Source organism: Neofelis nebulosa, chromosome 5 (genome assembly GCF_028018385.1).
Source record: "Neofelis nebulosa isolate mNeoNeb1 chromosome 5, mNeoNeb1.pri, whole genome shotgun sequence".
NCBI lineage: Eukaryota > Metazoa > Chordata > Mammalia > Carnivora > Felidae > Neofelis > Neofelis nebulosa.
In genome coordinates, this window is record NC_080786.1 from 67,919,854 (window position 1) to 67,940,748 (window position 20,895).

The window sequence follows — 20,895 nt, forward strand, 5'->3', positions numbered from 1 at the left end:
CTGTGTTTAATGAATATCCTGACTAAATTTCTGAAAATTATTATGTTACATTTGAGTTCTTGGTTGGCTAAATTTTTAGGATAAAATGAAACATTATTTTTAGTTATTTTATGTGTTACATAATCCATTTGTTATACAATATTTAAATATTATGTAAATGTTCCCTAGTAGATAAATTAAAAGATATGTAGGGATACCAGGGTGGCTCAGTTGGTTAAGTGTCCAACTTCAGCTCAGGTCATGATCTCACGGCTTGTGAGTTTGAGCCCCACACTGGGTTCTGTGCTAACAGCTCACAGCCTGAAGCCTGCTTCAGGTTCTGTGTCTCCTCTCTCCCTGCCCCTCCCCTGCTTGTGCTCTGTCTCTCTCTGCCTCAAAAATAAATAAACATTAAAAAAAACTTAAAAGAGATATGTATTAGAAACTCATGGGCTATATAAACAGAAATACCCAAAATTCATATCAGAGAGCCTGTAGATTTTTTTCTTTTGGACATTTGTTTTCTGTTGTATTCATTTTATTATTTTTTTCTTATTTTCTTCTTCTCAATTTTATTTATTCTGTAATGTCCCTAATTTGTTGAAATTGAAGCTAATCACTGACACTGCCTTATTATACATTTGTTTAAAGCAATAAGTTTTTCTCCAGACACTGCGTTAGCTGCTCCCCCTAAGTACTCCTGTGTCATGTTTTCATGATCATTCACTTAAAAATAGTTTGCATTTCTATTTCAATTTTGTCTTTGGTTACTTAGAAGGGCTGTATAATATCCAAGCTACTGGCATTTTCTGCTTATATTTTTGTTATTGGTTTCTATCCTAATTCCACTGTGTTCAAAGCATATAGTCTGTATGATTTTAGTGTTTTGATGTTTGTTGAGATTTGCTTGGTAAATGTTCCATGTGCAATTATGAAGTTTTTGGGTATAGTTTCCCATAAATGTCTAATAGATCAGTTTTCAAAATTGTATTATTCAAATCATCTATTCCCTAACTTTTCTTTTTCTGCTTATTCTATCAGTTTCTGAGAGAGGTTTGTTAAATTTCCAACTATGATTGAGAATTGCCTATTTTCTTTGCTCTTTTAAATATTGTTTTGTAAATTTTAAAGCCTATCTTACTTAACTGCAAATCGGGGAGTATATATATTTGGTTTAACCACTAACCCACAACAACCACACCAATATTCAGTGGTTATTTTGGCAGGTCAGTAGGGAGTGGAGAGTAAATGTGAGATTTGGAATGGGTATCTACTGACGAAGTCCAGGAAATATGTGAGGGGCAGTACAAAGGGCCAAGGAAGTTAAGATCGTTTGGTCAGTTTCTGCCAAATGGAAGCTTTTATATTTCCTGTACATAGTCAATATTAAGTGATGAGGGTATTAATATTATTGTTTCTTCCTCCATCTGAGAGCATATAAACCTTCTGTATGTGTTTTCATCAACTGGATTAGCATCGCTGATAATGCAGCCAATAGTATGAACCTATTGACACACACATACAAAAAGACATCTTTGGCCTGATTCAAGAAACATTCACTGTCTCTGTTCTTGCTGGAAAATTTACAGTTCTCTGCATGTTCACTTGTTGATCACCCTCCAGACTTGATGCTGTCAGCTTGTTATGCCAGGCTTCATTAACTGGCATCTCTATAGTCAGGACCTGGAAATGCATATTACATAGTGTATTCACAGATGTTTCTAGCCATTTCCCATTACTATCTATATTTAAACATGAAGTAGAGCAGTGGTTCTTAAATATTTTGGATATAGAACCACTTTACAATCTTCAATGTTATTGAGATCTTTAAGAGTTTATGTTTATGAAGATTATATGTGTTCATATTATTATATTAGGATTACAACTGGAAAAATATGAAAAGATTTATTAATTATTTTCAAAATGATAGAAATCCCGTAACACATTAATAAAATAAAACATTTTATAAAATATATTTTCAAAGAAAAAATTTAGTGTGAAGAGTGGCATTGTTTTATATTTTTCAAATGTCTTGAGTGTCTGGATTAATAGAAGACCGCTTGACTCGTATCTGCTTCTGTATTCAGGCTGTTGCACATGTGGACTTAGCAGAAGTATACTAAGGAAATCTGGCCTTACACACCTATGTGGTTAGAAAAGGGTAATGTATTTAAAAGCCTTTGTGGATATTTTAAATCATATCAAAACTTGACAAGTGGCAGTTTTTTTTTTTTTTTAATATATGAAATTTATTGTCAAATTGGTTTCCATGCAACACCCAGTGCTCATCCCAACAGGTGCCCTCCTCAATACCCATCACCCACCCTCCTCTCCCTCCCACCCCCCATCAGCCCTCAGTTTATTCTCAGTTTTTAAGAGTCTCTTATGCTTTGGCTGTCTCCCACGCTAACCTCTTTTTTTTTTTTCCCCTCCCCCGACAAGTGACAGTTTCTTAATAGTTAGTTGAATGTAGTATCTGAAACTGCGTTAATAAACTTTTCATACTTTATTGTTTTAAAAATAAAACGACCAATTTCATATTTTATTGGGTCTTCTCTGTATGCACGCTTTTGCCCATACTGCTCACTTGGAAAATATTGCTTCACTGAATAAGGCAGATCTTCCCAATTTTGACATATTTCATTACAGAACATAAAAAAATAACATTTATTCATATAATTACTGACCCCATCAGGAAAATTTTTATGTTTTACAAATCTGTAAAGCTCATTGTAACAAATGCAGATTTTCCAAAATTCTAATTTCTACTAAAAAGCTTAAATATTTTCATTGGTACCAAAAACTGCTATTTTCTTCAAGTCCTATTTCGCTTATTCTTGAAAAATGTCTCCCAAATGCTAAAGCCTGATCTAACATAGTTGATCTATTAAGTATTATTTTAATTAAACATGGTGTTTCATGAAAAGTAGTACTAGATTAGCTCACAACTTACATAAGGGCTTTTTCTGGAGACTCTTATGTATCAGCAAAAGTGCTTTATGTGCGTTTTCGATTTTATGACAAAAACTATTAAAAAGATGTGTGCTCAAGTTTGAAATTTAATAAAATTAGTAAGTTTTAGAGATTTATCAATATTCATCTTATGTGAAACTGACTTTTCTCCCCCTTGCAAGTAGATGATAGTGGAAATTCAGAGATTGGTAGGCAACTTTGTTGTTACTGTCTTACTTGTGCCAAAAGGCCAGCAGTTTTATCCACTGTTGATTTTGCACCATCAATTTATATTTCAACACAGTGAAAAAGTCAAATAATGCCTTAGTATTATCACAAAAATAATTATGATGCTCTCAAAGACCCCTGAAGGGCATATAGGGTGTTTGACCACACCTTGAGAACCACTGGATTAGGAAGTCATCTCATGAGGTACCAGGATTTGGCCTGGGCTAGTTCAAAGAGGCATATTTCTAGATCTCTTTTCTTAAAACTTGGGAATTATTCTATTTTTTTCTAGGTTCATTTTAATATAATTTAAAATTCCATGTGCCAGATTTGAGGTTATGAATGCAAACCTAGAGCGATAGCAGGCATAAAACAGACATTCAGAATGTGTTGGGAATGGTGACAGTATAAAGAGCAGTAACTAGTAACGATATTTATTTTCAAAAGCATTTGAATTGTGGATTTAATCTTGCCAACTGGTAGTACAGGTTTTTGTTTTTGTTCTGTGTTTTTAATTTATTTCTTTCTTTTAGACAAAGAGAGAGAATGTGTACACGCAGGAGACAGAGAGAGAGAAAGATTCTTAAGCAGGCTCCATGCTCAGCATGGAGCCCAATGTGGGGGTCAATCCCACAAACCCTGAGATCATGACCTGAGTCATAATCAAGAGTCAGATGCTTAACTGACTGTGCCTGCCCCCTTTCTTTTTTTTATTTTACCTTTTTGCTTATATCTGTTTTCTATCCCCCCACTTCATGATAAATATACATTGCTTACATAATAAGAAAAAAAAATTAAGAGAGATTACTTTTATTTTTCTATGAGAATAATCCGAGAATCTTTCTTCTAAATCTAATTTTCTCACTATGCTTCTATCGTTAACTATTAATGACTTGTATGAAAGAAAGAAAATCTATAAAAATTTGAATCCCGTGTCTAGAATTCACATATCATGCGTCAATATATTCACATATTGTGCATTTTTTGAGAAGAAAAAAGAGAAAGATGGCAAATAGGTCTTTCTAATTCCCTCCATAAATCAAAATTAAGTTTTCCTATATATATTTTGATGTAGTCCTTTTAATAAAGTAGATGTTATTTCTGTTTCAGGAATTAGAACAGCTCATTTAGGAAAGAAAGAAAAAGAAGTTAACATGAATTAGGTGCCTGGAAGTTCTAGAGACTGTGCTTAAGCAGTTTACATATGTTTTCTCATTTAAAATCCTCAAAAAAATGTAAATGTTACTATTCAATGTATTACAGTGCTGAAACTAGGCTCCAAAGACATTGATATGCCCAACATCATCTAGATTATAAGTGAGAACCAGAATTTAAGCCCTCTTTTGCTGAATCCAAATCCAGAATCTTTCCACTCTCTCTCCTACTCTTCCCAAAGCTCCCCATCTCCCCCTCGCCCCTCTGATGCTTGTTAATCTTCTGTTGACAGTCAGCTGTCCAGGTATCCTGGGTTATTCATTAGGTTCAGTAGATTAGGTTCTGACCCTCTAGGAATAAATATATGTCAGAAATACACAAACATCAATGCTGCTCGGTGCTGCTCTTTTTGTCCCCCTCATGTGTACAATAGAGAGGAAATACTTAGATGACAGCTTATTCAAATATCACAACATGCAATACTCTCTTCTTGTCAAAACTCTCATGTTTCCTATCGTTCTAGCATTTGGAATTTTCTTTTTTTTTTCCATACTGTCATGACTTCCAATGACCAGACATCTCCACAGATTGATTTCAATCATTTCATGAAGTTGAGTGTATTAACATTTGTTTTTTTCATGATTTATGCAACTTGTCTTCCAGTGAGTATGACTTAACAGAGAAGATTTTACTCTAGGGTGTGCTGAGGTGAGTCTGCCCATGAAGGCAGGTAATCTTTACCAAGTGATCAGTAATATTTAAATTCTTACTGTTTTATTTTTTAAAAAAAAATTTTTAATGTTTATTTATTTTTGAGACAGAGCATGAACGGGGGAAGCTCAGAGAGAGAGGGAGACACAGAAGCTGAAACAGGCTCCAGGCTCTGAGCTGTCAGCACAGAACCTGATGTGGGGCTCGAACTCACAGACTGTGAGATCATGACCTGAGCCAAAGTTGGACGCTTAGCCAACTGAGCCACCCAGGTGCCCCAAATTCTTACTGGTTTTGAACACTGTTCTTTCAATAGCCTTCATCTTTTTATAGTATCACAGAAAGACAGTATCTAAAAAATATCTTTAAAATATATTAGCCCTTACATTATATAAAATAACTTCACTGTTTCAGTCAACCTTACAGTGGTACTCGTTTTTAATTTGCTATATTTTAAAATAAACTAAAATAAGTATGTATCATGTTAAAATAATATCTTTAATGTAGACTTGAAGGCATATTTAATCAAAAATATTTACTGAATGTTTGTTATTTACCATTTACTAGGTGCAAGACATTAAAATTAGAGTTTAGGGATATGTTGTAACGGATAAGACTTGGAACACCAGGGTGGCTCAGTCAGTCATGTCTGACTCTTGATTTTGGCTCAGGTCATGATCTCAATGGGTCACGAGATCAAGTCCATGTAGGGCTCGTGCTGAAAGCACAGAGCCTGCTTGGGATTCTCCCTCACCTCTAAACAAGCAAACAAACAAACAAACAAACTTAGAGAGAGGGATACGACTCACTTCTTGTCCTTAAAAAATTATCTTTTTAAATTAGTAAAATTGATTAATTTTGTGTTAATGCCAAGAAAAGAGAATAATGTTAGCATTTTAGGTACTTAGAAAATTCTCAGTTAAATATGCTTATTCTGAAGTATGTTGGAGATTGGTCATTTTCTGTTACAATCTTAATGGAATATTTCTCCTGATATTTAGTAATGTATTCAAGTACCTAGAGAAACTTTGGATTTCTGTAAAATCCCTGTAAATATTGGTACCATTCAAGTTTATGTCATTGCATTAGAGAACCTAGCAGATGAAACTAAAGATTTGTAATGTTACTGATTGAATTAACTTGTCCGTTTTGTGAGTTGGCTTTTAGATTTGGTTTAGGTAAATTAAGGTGACTTAAACTGAAAACCAACTTTTCACAATACTTCTCCCTGAAAAACAGAAAGAAAGAGAGTCTCAGAAAGCAGACACTAATATCCATAAGTGTAGTATTCTTGTGCAGGGCTGGTATATTCTGCAAAATCCTACTAGCCTCCATGCCATAGGTAACCTTCATTTTGTTCAGTCACAGTAACATTTCTTCTTTCTAAATTGTAGTCTTAATGCTTCTTCATGAAATACTACTGCATTTTTAAGATGTAATCCAAATATGCTAGAGATCATATGATCTCCTGTATAAATGAAAGCAAGGGTGAAGGATGTAGAGTTATACCACTATACTTTTTTTTTTTTTTTTTTTTTTTAAGCTCAGGTCATAACAGAAGTGTTGGCATTTTATTTATTTCTGTGTTCTGGTTTTTAATAAAGCTTACTTTATTGTTTTTGCAACATTTGTATTTTACTGTCTGTGCAACATAAATTTGAAAGAAATATCAAATTAACTATATAAGTACTTCCTGATCTTTATGCTGGGGACCTAGCTGGAGGTCACCAAACCCATCAGCATCCTTTCATAATTTGTAAATGGGATACTTATGTGCCATGTTCTTCTGGATTACAGAGAAAGGGGATATTAAGGTCTCTTTCAGATAACCTACTTCTGTGCTGATTTTTTTTTTTTTAAGAAATGTGTAAGAAGCAGTTTTCTTCTTTCTTGTTTTGATGGTTCTCAAATTCTGAAAATTGGTGTATTGTATTCTTGAAACAGTTCCTTTGATTTCCCTAAATCTTACTTTCTTGTAAGCATTAAAGATCTCTCTCTTCCAACCTCACACCGACTTTTAATTACTTTACCCAGAATACTGTGCTTTCTAACACTTGGAGTTTTAATTGCCTTTGGGAAGCATCTAAGATTGCAAGACTATCTGCTTTTTCCAAAGAGTTAAGTAGTATAGTGTGAATCTGACATATAATGTAGTATAGTAGAAATCTGACCTGTTTAATCTGGGACATTCTCCATCTTAATTACATTACCAGATCTTCAATTTCCTTATTGTTAAAATGGTAACAATAGTTATTTAAGGGTTTTTGGTGCAACACATCTACACAGTATTTTCAGTCCTTCTAGTGGATATTCAATACACGATTTACAATTAGTATGTTATTTTAGAAGGTCAGAAGTGATTAAGTAATCATGCTTTTATTCTCATGGTGATAGTGATTGGTTGGCAAGGAAGTTGACAGGGTGCTGTCGTTTTCTCCTAAGCATTTAATTTCTTGATATTATGCGTGTAAAATTATACAATTTTACCATGTGTTTTAGTCTTTATATTTCCAAAGAAAAATTAAGAGAGAAGAAATCAGTTCATTCTTTAGTATTTGTTGGTTTGTTTGTTTATGTTCATAGTAGCTTCATTTGCAATAGTCAAAAAAATGGAACCAACTTCAATGTCCATTAACAGGTGAATGAATAAACATTGTGGTATCTCCATACAATGGAAAACAGCAATAAAAAAAAGTGAACCATTGATATATATAAAAAAATGAATAAGTCTCAAAAAGCATGGTGAGTGAATAAAGACAAAGAAAACACAGTCCTATTATATGATTCTATATAAAATTATAGGAAATGAAAATTAACCTAGAGTGACAGAAAGCAGACCAGTGTTTGCACCTTGAAAAGCAGAGGGGCAGGTGGGAGGATTTCAAAGGACATGCTTTCTTGTTTAAATTCACTATACACATATAATATGTAATTCACAGAATTTTACTACATTGAATACCAAGTCAGATAATCACTTTAAAGCAATTATTTGACTTTTTAGTATGTAAAAATATCAGCTGGTATAGTATGAGTATTTGTGTATGTTATTGTGCACACACACATAATAAAATCTCAGTGAACTTTAGTAAATGTGCAGGGTTTTTCTCTGCTAGTATGTTTCTTTAGATGGTTTCTTTCTCCATTCGTTTACAATGTGATCTTGGCACTCACCCTGGTACTAGGAATACTACATGCATCGCTGCCTCCAATTCTAACATCAGTGTTGGTCTGAGGCTCATCCAGTAGCAGGTGTTGAACATTGATATAAACAGAATTTTGTCTACCAAAGCCAAAATCCTCCCATTTCCAGTCTCCACTGGCCAAAGGAATGCTATTGCAAAGCTTCCAAATTCAGGTCTCAGGCATGACAGTTCATTATGTTGCCTGCCAAGACTACTGGCCCATGGAAACTCTTATTTTAAAAATTAAGGCAGAGTAAAACTTTCTGTCAAATACCTTGTGATTGTAGGTGACACACTCCTAGTTTTGCAGCCTTCTCTGAAATTAGTAAATTGAGATTGCACTGCACCTAATTACTAAATAACATTAGTCTTTGAATATAGCAAATTACCTAATTATAACAGAACTCTTCGCCATAAATCCCAAAATCCTTATGGGAGGGAGAGAAGTTAAGAAAGATAGTGGAAATTCTCAGTAAAATTTAGGCATTTTAATATTTTAAGTGATTTGAAATGTTAATGAATAGAATCCTTTGATTAAAACATATGTATCAATAAGACTTTTTCTTAATGACCACTGGTTATTTAAAACAATTTAGATTATGGGGCACCTGGTTGGCTCAGTTGGTTAAGCAGCTGACTTTTGATTTTGGCTCAGGTCATGATCTCACGGTTCGTGAGTTTGAGACCCACGTTGGGCTGTGTGCTGTCAGTAAGGAGCCTGCTTAGGATCCTCTCTCTCCCTCTCTCTCTCTGCCCCTCCCCTGCTCATGTTCCCTCTCTCTCTCTCGCAACAATAAATAAACTTTAAAAAATTTAAAACCTAAATAAAAAATAAAATAATCTAGATTAAAGTTTACATAATTTCAGAACTTGGAACTCACATAGTCTCTTTAAGTCTTTTTTTAGGCAGGGTGGGGGGGACAAGAGCATTATAAACAATTTGACAAATTTAAAATACAATTGCAAAGGCAACAGAATTAAAAAAATAATCTTAGGAAAATTTAATTTGAACAAATATTTATTAACTTACTGTTATTTTTTTTATTGTAAGCTAGTATTTATTAAAAATTTTTGTTCCCTCTGTCATTTTTAAAAGACCAGTAATTTTATAATCATGTGTATACAAACACTTCATTAACATTTTTCAGGATACTTTTTCTTTTATACACATATTGATATAATAGCACTCTTTCGGTTACTATATAGGGAATTTCGTTTTCCCTTAAATCCAATCAACCATCATAATATACGAGATTTGAATAATTTTCATCAGGTGGGGTAATGTGCAAAGTGATATCACACAATCAATTTTGAATAAGTTATCCATATTATAAGTCTGTGGAAAAAAACAGGAACATGAATCATAATTCTTAACTGCTTTTTCATTCCCTTGGATGTTGTGGGAATAGCCGTCAGTACTTACAAAGAAATTATGTCTTACATGGAAGGTGGGTACTCAAGCTAGTGCATTTCTGTGTTGGGCAGTTTTTAAAATAGATACTCTGAAAAACAGATAGATTCTGTATACATTATAATAAACCTCCTTTAAAGCATCACTATCCTGAGCTGATAGAATAGTAAGAGAAATCCCCAACAGGACCAAAACTTAGGAAAGAGTGCTGTGGCAAGTGACAAAACCAGAAACCTAGAACTTTGAGGCTTAATAGCAGGTGTCACAGGGATGAATGGAAGAGCCCTGATTCAAAGAAGAAAGCATAAAATTCTTACAGCATTAAAGACATTGAATCAGCAGTTCACTGTTCTCTCATAATAAGAACATCAAGTATAGACAATGTTTAGTTTAAGAATAATTTGTATCTTTCAAAAATTATAATCATGTTCAAGTTCTCCCAGAGACCAGATCAAGAAGAAATGAGATCTCTATCTCATTTTATGAGGTTTGGAAAACTTCAAACCAAAATCCAATAGAAATGATGTCTGAAAGGAACACTATCTACCAACTTTACTTATAAAAACAGACATGAAAATTGTAAATAAAATGTTGGCAAAATAAATTGCATAAAAGCCAGAAATGATAATGTATTCTACTAAGTGAGTTACTTAGGAATGCAGGTTTGAATGCTAAAAAATTGATTAATGTAATCCATCATATTAAAGGAAAGGATATGATATGATGGTCTTAATAAATGCATCAGAATTGATGATAAAATTTAAAATTTTTTTCCCAACGGTTTTTATTTATTTTTGGGACAGAGAGAGACAGACAGAACATGAACGGGGGAGGGGCAGAGAGAGGGAGACACAGAATCAGAAACAGGCTCCAGGCTCCGAGCCAACAGCCCAAAGCCCGACGCGGGGCTCAAACTCCCGGACCGCGAGATCGTGACCTGGCTGAAGTCGGACGCTTAACCGACTGCGCCACCCAGGCGCCCCGATGATAAAATTTAATACTGATTCATAAAACAACTTTTATCAAAATAAGGATGGTAGGAATATCTTTAACCTGATATTTGGAATATGAAACAGATGACTGCTATCACACCTTATTAAATTTTTATTAAATATTTTCTGGAGGTAATAGTATAATAATAATGCATAGTAATAATAATAAAAAAAGGAATAGCATCTCTAAGTGACTAGAAAGGAAGTAACAATACCTTCATTATTTGCTTATCACATTTTTTTATGTAGAAAACTCAAAGAAGGAAAACATTATAATTAATAAGGAAGTTTAGCAGGATTATTTGATAGAAGAACAGAACAGTATTCTGTATCAGCAATAAGCAGAAAAATACTTTCATTTTAAAACATTTTTATGTTAGCATTGACTGATATTGGAAATATTAAGAATTTATTTTTATGTTATTATAAGGATGACATTTCTTTCTTTCTTTCTTTCTTTCTTTCTTTCTTTTCTTTCTTTCTTTTTATTTATTTTTTTAATGAAATTATTGTCAAATTGGTTTCCATACAACACCCAGTGCTCATATAAGGATGACATTTCTCCTCAAATAGATCTTTTTAATCTCAGTGTAATTCCAGATACAATCTTGATAAGGAAATTAATAAGCTCATTACATTATCAATGTGGAAGAGAAAAAATAATGAAGATGTTCTTGAGGAAGTAGGAGGACGTGCCATTCCAAATATTAACATGTATTAGAAAGTAAAAATAATTAAAATAGCATGTTGTAATGGAGATGGATCAAAAAGACTGATGAAACTCATTGGGGAGCCCAGACAGACCCACACACATATGGAAATTCATAAACGACAGAAGTGTCATTGCACGATGGTGAACATGATCACAAAGGATACAAGAATGGTTATTTATATGGAAAGTGATACTGAATTCCCACTTCAAACCCCACCCCCAACACACACAAACACACTCCAAGTAAACATTGAAATGTTGAAAAACAAATTCCTTAAAAATTTAGGGGAAAAAATGAGAATAATTTTATTACCTTAGGTTTAAGAAGAAAAAATGTGCAGACCACTGCATTATATTAAAATTATGTACATTGAAATTATGAACTTCTATTCATCATAAGATAAGACATTAAAAATTAAAGAGAAGCCAAAACCTAGTAGAACATGTCATCTATGACCTAAAAGGGATTATCCAGTCAGGCTCTGGGCTGATGGCTCGGAGCCTGGAGCCTGTTTCCCATTCTGTGTCTCCCTCTCTCTCTGCCCCTCCCCCGTTCATGCTCTGTCTCTCTCTGTCCAAAAAATAAAAAAAATAAAAAATAAAAAAAAGGATTATCCAGAATATAGAAAAACTTCCATAAATATGGGCCAAGTACACAGTCACAACAAAGAAAAGGGAACAAAGATAGCTAAATAATTCATGAAAATATCCTCAAGAGTAATTATGGAAATGTAAATAAAAACTTCAATGGGATACAATTTTATGCTCATTGGTTAGCAAGAATTAGATCCGCTGAAGATAGGACCTCTTAAATAATGGCAGTGGTATAAAGAGCTTTGTAAAACTACATAGCATACTCTGCAACCCAGTAATGGTACTTTTGAGTTAAACAAACAATGATGTACAATTTTACACCCACCGCATTGGCAAAATTATAAAATGAAATAAAGTAAAAGACAACATCAAGTGTTGGTGAGGCATGGAGGAAACAGAACTTTTAATAATTAAAACCCTTGTAAAGGCATTTTAGTGCTTCTTACTAAAGATGTACCTGTAAATGCCCTCCTTGCCTAGAGAAACCCCTGCATATGTCTATCAGGAAATATGAACAAATTTTTTTTTTTTTTTTTTTTTTTTTTTTTTTTTTACTGTGCCTTTGGTGAAAGAAGAGACCTGGTGGGGGGGAAAGTCTCTTCTCATGCCCTCTCATGTCTCATTGGCTGAACCTAAAACTGACTATAAACCAGAAGACTTGACAAAGTTTCATAAAGGTCAACCTTCGAGGCATGCAGGACAGAGAGGGCAGAGAGAAGAGCTGGGGGACAAAGGAAGAATTCTGTCATCCAGGTGTTCATGGAAAGTTTATTTACACTGAGCTGTGTAGATGTTCTCATAGTTTTTGTTTGTTTTTGTTTTTATTTTTTATTTTTTTTGTTTTTATTTTAAGTTTCTTCTATGCCTGTGGTTATTTTCTAATTTCGTATATTTGCTTTCTCCTTTGAAAAAGAAAATAGTTTACCTAATGATTTCTTGTCTTCCTTTCTTCCTTATATTATAATAACTTTCTTGTATTTATAATAATGGAAAACCGGGAACAATTTTAAAATACTTACCTTAGGAAATTGATAAATCAGGAGGAATCTCAGAAAGCTAATAGTAAGTGATAAAAAAACACAAAAAAATATATATTTTAACTATAATCACCATGCTGTAAGTTGCGATGGTTATGTGATGTGTGGAGGTGTTAGCAAACACTATGGTGGTAATCGTTTTGCAATAACATGTGTATCAAATTAACGTGTTGTACACCTTAACTTATACAATGTTTTATACAAATTATATTTCACTAAATCTGTGGAAAATGGATATATACATCTATATCTATATCTATATCTATATCTATATCTATATGAAATACCAACTATATAAAAGCAAATATTCAAAAAATAAAGGGTTAATTAACGTCATATATATATATATATATATATATATATATATATATATACAAATATATTATTTATACAAAAAAAGGCAATGAGATGCAAAAAAAGAAAAAAAATCAGGTTTTTTGGGGGGATACCAATAAATAAAGAGTACCAAAGGGGCTTCAATAATATCAGAGATGTTATACCTCATAATCTGGGTTGTTCCTTCATTATTCTTTATACTTTATATATATGTTCTTTATATATTCCATTTTTCATAGTATAAAAAATGAAATTATAATACAAAAAGTATATATCCCTTCAATTCAGAGTGAAGTAGAGCATGCAGATATTCTCTCTTCATAAATTTTAGCTTAGTACTGAATAATAAATAGAAATTCTCCAGCATTGGGACAAATTACTAATTCTTCAGTTGTGTCCCTAAAGAAGTATTTGATTTGCTTTTCAAGGCCATCTTATATAATATATACATCTTGAAAAATTTAACGTTTTTTGAGTTGCTTATACTGTAAAGCGCTTTGGAATTGAGACCAACAAAACAAATGGCAGATTAAACATTTTACATACTCATGGATAGATTCATGCTCATCAATTAACTGAGCAGAAGGACAACAACAACAAAAAAGACTATTGAAATTTCACTTTTGTTTTTCTGTTAATGTTGACTAATATACAGCCAAATGTGCATAAATAAAATATGTGTTCTGCATTTCTATATATATATTACAAAAGAACATTATTGATGCATCTTTATAAATAACTGAATCCTCAAACTGAGTTAACTTTCAACTCAATTAGTTTACCTTCCCTACTCCAAGTAGTGCAGAGAAAACTACAGTAGCAGTAAAGAAAAAGGATGGGGATACAGAAGTCAGATAAAGCAACAAAAGAACAGGATAGAGAGATAGAGAGCTGGATGAGGGAGTAGGTTTTACCAACCGTCATCTCCCCACAAATAACAATTAGGTATCCAAGAATTAAAATAGCTTTGGGAGGGCTCAAGAGTCCAATTAAGAACATACAGCAACACAATGGGGCAAAATGGAGAATAACTACATAGAAAGGATTGAGATTGGCTTAGCTGAGACATTCAGAAGTGGTTAGGAACCAAGAAGAAGAGTAGAGGCCTTTCCTCTGTGGTTCCCAGTGGCTAACTCCATGGAGGACTCAAGCAGTCTTTGCCAGTGAGGACCTCAGGCACAGACTCTCCAGAGCTTTCATAATAGAAACCCCGTGATGTTTGTTGGTATGGACTTCAGCGGCCTGACCCTCAGAGGACACCAGCAGCATTCACCACTGAGTTAACCAAAAGCTATCACTGCTGCAGATCCCTAAGGAAGGGATATGCTACTGTGCCCCTCCTCCACCTGAAGGAGCTACTATTGCACAGGACCACGGCTGCCACCCCCCAACCATGTGCATCCCTCAACCCTACATGCTCTACATGCATGTAGAGCTGCTCTACATGCTCCCACAGTTTAGACCTGCATGTAGCTGTCGCTTTGTATATTCCTGTAGCTCAGGCACTGGAGTCACTACTGCTGTGGGCTTGCCAAAGCTCTGGACCTGGGGAGCCACTACCACTCTGTAAGTGTCTATACTCTAGACCCTGGCTTTGTGATTGCTTTCTGAGTGTCTATGCATCAGATACCAGTATCACCACCACTGCAAGGGTGCTGCAAGCAGACCAGGCACTGAGAGAGATACCCTTGGTCACGATATCCCCCATGGGAGAAAAAGAAAGAGGAAGTCCCCAGAAGCCTTTGCCCTGACCCTAATAGCTCTCACTACTACTGTGTACACCCATGGCATCTGCCACTGAGGACCTGTGCAATCTTATATTAGACAAAATAGACATGTCAAAAACTGTGTCTAAATAGACAAAGAAAGTCACTATATGATGGGTTTCAATTCATCAAGAGGATATAACAATTATATACAGACATTTAAATGAATAACCTTACTTTATACTCTAAAGAACTAGGAAAAGAAGAACCAACTAATCCCAAGCTTAGCAGAAGGAAGGAAATAAAGATCAGAGCAGAAATAAGTGAAATGGAGACTAGGAAAACAATAAAAAGATCAATGAAACTAAGAGCTTTTTCTTTTTAAATATAAAATTGACAAACCTCTAGCTAGACTAAATAAGACAAAAGAGAGAACTCAAAATTAGAAGTAAAGGTAGAGACATTTACTGAAACCACAGAAATACAAAGAAACGAGAGATTACTATGAGTTATCATATGTCACCAAATTGCACAACCTAAAAGAGATGGGTAAATTCCTAGAACTATACAACCAACCAAGACTGAATCATGAAAAAATAGAAAATCTGAACTGATGCATAACTAGAAAGAAGATTGGATCAATAATCAAAACCTCCAAACCAAAAAAACCCCAGGATCAGATGGCTTTACTGGTGAATTCTTTCAAACATTTAAAGAGGAATTAATGCTAGAACTTCTTAAACTCTTCCAAAAAGTTGAAACTCATTATCTCAGGCCAAAAGATACCAAAGCTAGATAAGAATACTATAGGAAAAGAAAATTATAAGCCAATACCCTGATGAACCTAGATGTAAAAATCCCCACACAAAATACTAGCAAACAGAATTCAACAATATATTTAAAGATCATACACCATGTCAAGTGGGATTTACTCTTGAAATTCAAGGATGGCTGAAAATATACAAATCAATAAATTTGGTACACCATCTAAACAGAATGAAGGATAAAAATCTTTTTTTAAATATGAAATTTATTGTCAAATTGGTTTCCATACAACACCCAGTGCTCATCCCAACAGGTGCCCAAGGATAAAAATCTTATAATCATCTCAACAGATGCAGAAAAAAAACATAGGACAAAATTCAACATCCTATCATTATAAAAATTTTCATTATATTATGTATGTAAGGAATACATTAACATAATAAAGGCAAGTTCATAGCTAACATCATACTTAACAATGAATAGGTAAAAGTCTTTACTTTAAAATTAGGAAAAAGACAAAGATTCTCAATCTCTCCACTTTTCTTTAATACATTACTGGAAGTCCTAGTCAGAACAATTAGGCATACATATATACATTACTTGTTTATATTGGAAATAAAGAAGTAAAATTCTGTTTACACATGACATGATTGTATATACAGAAAACCTTAAAGCTTCCACAAAAAACATTAGAACTAATAAATTCAGTTAAAGTTGCAGGATACAAAATCAATATAAAAAATCAGTTGCATTTCTGCACACTAGTGACAAACTATATGACACGGAAATTAAGAAAAAATATTATTTATAATAGCACTAAAAATAATAAAATACTTAGGAATAAACTTAACCAAGGAAGTAAAAGACATATATACTGAAAACTATAAGACATTGGTGAAAAAAATGTAAAGACGCAAATAAAATGGAAGAGTATCTCATGTTCTTCGATTAGAAGAATTAGTATTGTTAAAATGAACATACTACCCAAAGTAATCTACAGATTCATTGCAATCCCTATCAAAATTCCAATGGCATTTTCCACAGAAAAAGAACAACCCTAAAACTTACATGGAACCATAAAAGCCCCTGAGTAGCCAAAGCTATCTTGAGAAAGAAGAACAAATCCGGACGCATCACATTTCTTGATTTAAATCTATAATAATCAAAATATTACAGTATGGCCTAAAGGCTGATCATAAAAAGTGATCTGTTTATCAACAATGACCAATGTGCACCTGGTTGGCTCCATCTGTTAAAGCATCTGACTCTTGATTTGGGCTCAGGTCATGATCTCACTGTTTGTGAGTTCCAGCCCCATATCCAGCTCCACAGTGACAGTGCTGAGCCTGCCTGGGATCCTCTTTCTCCCTCTCTCCACCCCTATCCCACTCGTGGGTGCACGTGCACTCTCTCAAAAATAAATACATAAACTTTGAAAAAAATGACTAATGAAACAGATCCAATGACCAAAAATAGACCAATGCAACAGGATAGAGTCCCCAGAAATAAATCCATACATATATGTCAATTAATTTTTGACAAGCCAGGATAGAAAATGGGGAAAAAAGAGTTTCTTTAATAAACAGTGTTGAAAAACTGGAATTCAGATGCAAAAGAATTAAATTGAACCCCTATATCTCACCATTCACAAAAATTAATTTGAAACAGATTGAAATCTTAAATATAAAATTGAAACTGCAATACTCCCAGAAGAAAACAAACAAAGGGAATATTTCTTGACGTCGGTCCTAGCAACTTTTTTTTGATATGACAACAAAAGCATAGGCAACAAAGCAAAACTAAACAAGTGAGACTACATCAAACTAAAAAGCTTCTGCACAACAAAGGAAACAACAAAATGAGAAAAGTCTGTGGAATGAGAGAAAATATTTACACAACATATATTTGATAAGGGGTCCATATTTTATTTATCCCCACCCCTGGTAAAAAACCTTTATCACAGATCCTGACCAGTAATTAATTTTTGCCTTACCTTGGGGTACAGGACTTAGTGCAGTCTTGGCTGAACATCAGTCTGACTCTTGGTGGAGCCATCTCCCCCAGCAGCCTTTCCTATGCATGGTATGAAGTAAATGACAGTGGGCGCCTGGGTGGGTCAGCCGGTTAGGCATCCGACTTCCGCTCAGATCATGATCTTGCAGCTCATGAGTTTGAGCCCTGTGTCCGGCCTTGTGATGACAGCTCAGAGCCTGGAGCTTGCTTCAGATTCTGTGTTTCCCTCTCTCTCTGCCCCTTCCCTGCTTGCACTCTCTCTCTCTCTCTCTCAAAAATAAATAAACATTAAAAAAATAAAAATAAAGTGAATGACAGTGAGGAATTTATACAATTCGGTAGCAAAAAATCACAAACAGTCCAATTTAAAAATGGACAAAGGATCTGAATAGACATTTTTCCAAAAAATATATACAAATGACCAACAGATAAATGAAGGTGCTCGACATCATTAATCATCAGGGGATACAAAACAAAACCTCAATGAGATACCACCATACATCTATTAGAATGTCTGTTATAAACAAAACAAAATAAAAAAACATACTGATGAGGATGTGAAGAAAATATAACCTTTGTACACTATTGGTGAGAATGTAAACTGGTACAGACATTATGGAAAACAGTATGGAGTTTCCTCAAAAAATTAAAACTAGAAAACCATATGATCCAGCAATCCACTTCTGGGTATATATCCAAAGGAAATTATATCAGTATCTAGAAGAGATATTTGCACTCATGTTCATTGCAGCATTATTTACAATAGCCAAAGTACAAAAATAACCTAAGTGCTCATGTATGGATGAATGTATAAAGAAAATGTGGGATCAATGTGCAGTAGAATATTATTCGACCATAAAAAATGAGATCATGGCTTTGTGACAACAGAGATATCTCACAGAGGGTAAGTGCAATAAGACAGAGACTGAGAAAAGCAGATACTGAGTCATATCTTTTATGTATGTAATCTAAAAAGCCAACAAACAAACTCATAGTAAGAGTATAATCATAGCTGCCAGGGCACTGGGGGTGGCGGAAAGGAAGACGTGTTGGTCAAGGGGATACAAGCTTTCAGTTATAAGATGCATAGTTTCTGAGGACCTACTGTACAGCATGGTGAGTATTGTTAATACTGCATTATGTACTTCAAATTTGCTAAGAGAGGACATCCTAAATATTTCAACACACAGAAGTGCCTGGGTGGCTCAGTTGGTTGGGTTGAGTGTCTGACTTCGACTCAGGTCATGATCTCATGGTTCCTCAGTTTGAGACCCACGTGGGGCTCTCTGCTATCAGCACAGAGCCTGCTTCAGATCCTGTCTCCCTCTCTCTCTGCCACTCCTTTCTTTCTCTCTCAAAAATAAATAAACATAAAAGAAATTTTAAAAACTTCAACATACAACACATACAGACATAAGGTAAATATTGAGGTGATGGATGTGGTAATTTGTGATAATTTCATAACATACATGTATATCAAATCATATTGTACACTTTAAATATATACAATCTAATTTGCCAACCATACAAAAACCTCCCCTGCCAAACACACACACACACACACACACACACACACACACAAAACAGAAGGCCGACCAGTCTTTTTCAGAAGAAAAAGTGAAATTCTTTCAATCGACTCTTTCATAAAATTTACATGGCATTTATAATTGGTCAAACTGCATATTAAGAAAAAATAGAAATAACCTTAGAAAGCAATTGGGAAATTATTTATTATTTCATCTTCATGTATAGACTGCCTTTTAGCTATGTCAGCACACCTACTTCTTTGTCTCTAGTAATGCTTTTCTATATTATATGTATTTTTTTCCTGATGTGTGTATTTTTTATTCCTTTTTCAGATGTCTTTCATTTGGGGATTATTGAATAAATAGAGTCCTAAAAAATCAAATATGTGTGAGAAAAATAACGTGATGGGAAAAAATAAAACAGTATCCACTTAAGTAGTATCCATTTAAGTAATGTTTTGGATAGCAATAAAATTCTTATAAGAAGATATATTTTTGTCAAAAAATAAACTGGTCCCTTTGTATCCTAGCCCTAAACAAAACTTTATTGTATTAATATTTTTAAATTTCCCATTTCTGATTTTGTTCTAGGTTCTGCTCATACGTGTGTGTACGTGTGTTTGCGCGTGCATGTGTGTGTCTATTTTTACAGATTTTGTCTGGCTTTTAGGATGTCATAAGGAAAAATAGTGTCATTGGATTACAGAATAGATAAGGAATAAATATATAGACTACAGCAAGCACACGCAAAAATTAATTTCATATTGATTTGATAATCTGTGGTTGGTTTTAGCATGATATACCAATTTAATTGCATATCATTGCGCTCACAGTGTTAGGTAATTTGGCACGTAATTTGTATCAAAAGTGTTCTCTCTTGCTTGGAATGACCAACAAACCCTGTGCCAACCCATGAAAGATTACCCTTTGCTAAGAAAGAGAAAAGGAATGGGAGTCAATGCTCACAGAGGAAGAACCCCGTTCGCCTCAAGCTTAATCTCATTTTTTGCAGTGTCAGACCACTCACAAATCTCAGTTGACTTGTTGTGTACAGAGGGCATACATTTCAGGCATGCAAAAACAAAGGGTACATGACAATCACAAGAGAATAATCAAATCAGAGATATACAGCAAAGGTCTATGTGTCCTATTGTTTTGCTAAACTTTGTATACAATGTATAGATAATGGAGTTCCCCTGGGACTGCAGAAAGGCCTGGGAGGGCAGGCCCAGGAGCATTCCCCAGTCTGGGTGGTTTACACAAGCCTCCTGCATTCCAAGAGACCCAGGCCCCTCCCAAGTGGAACTTCAGCCCACCAGAAATCTCCCTGTTACATTTTAGCTAACCAGGCATCCTCAGTAATAACTCCAACACTCTCCAGATCATTTTAAATAGCAATAACTATATATTAATCACATAACTCTATATGGAATCATATTAATTGCAATACAAAACTGTTTTCACCAGCATGACCCCTAGTCTTGGAACTGAGTTGTAAATGGATTATATGTTGATGTCCACAGAAAGATCAGAACTAATAAAAGAACTGGTTGACATTAATCACCCTTTTCCTTGGATTCCCATAGTGCTTTATTT

General features: G+C 34.2%; 1 protein-coding gene across 9 annotated transcripts in view; it reads left to right on the forward strand.

Annotated features, from left to right (window-relative positions):
• NAALADL2 (N-acetylated alpha-linked acidic dipeptidase like 2) overlaps nt 1-20,895 on the forward strand; it is a 1,364,408-nt gene that overhangs the window by 779,526 nt on the left and 563,987 nt on the right. The window lies entirely within an intron of this gene.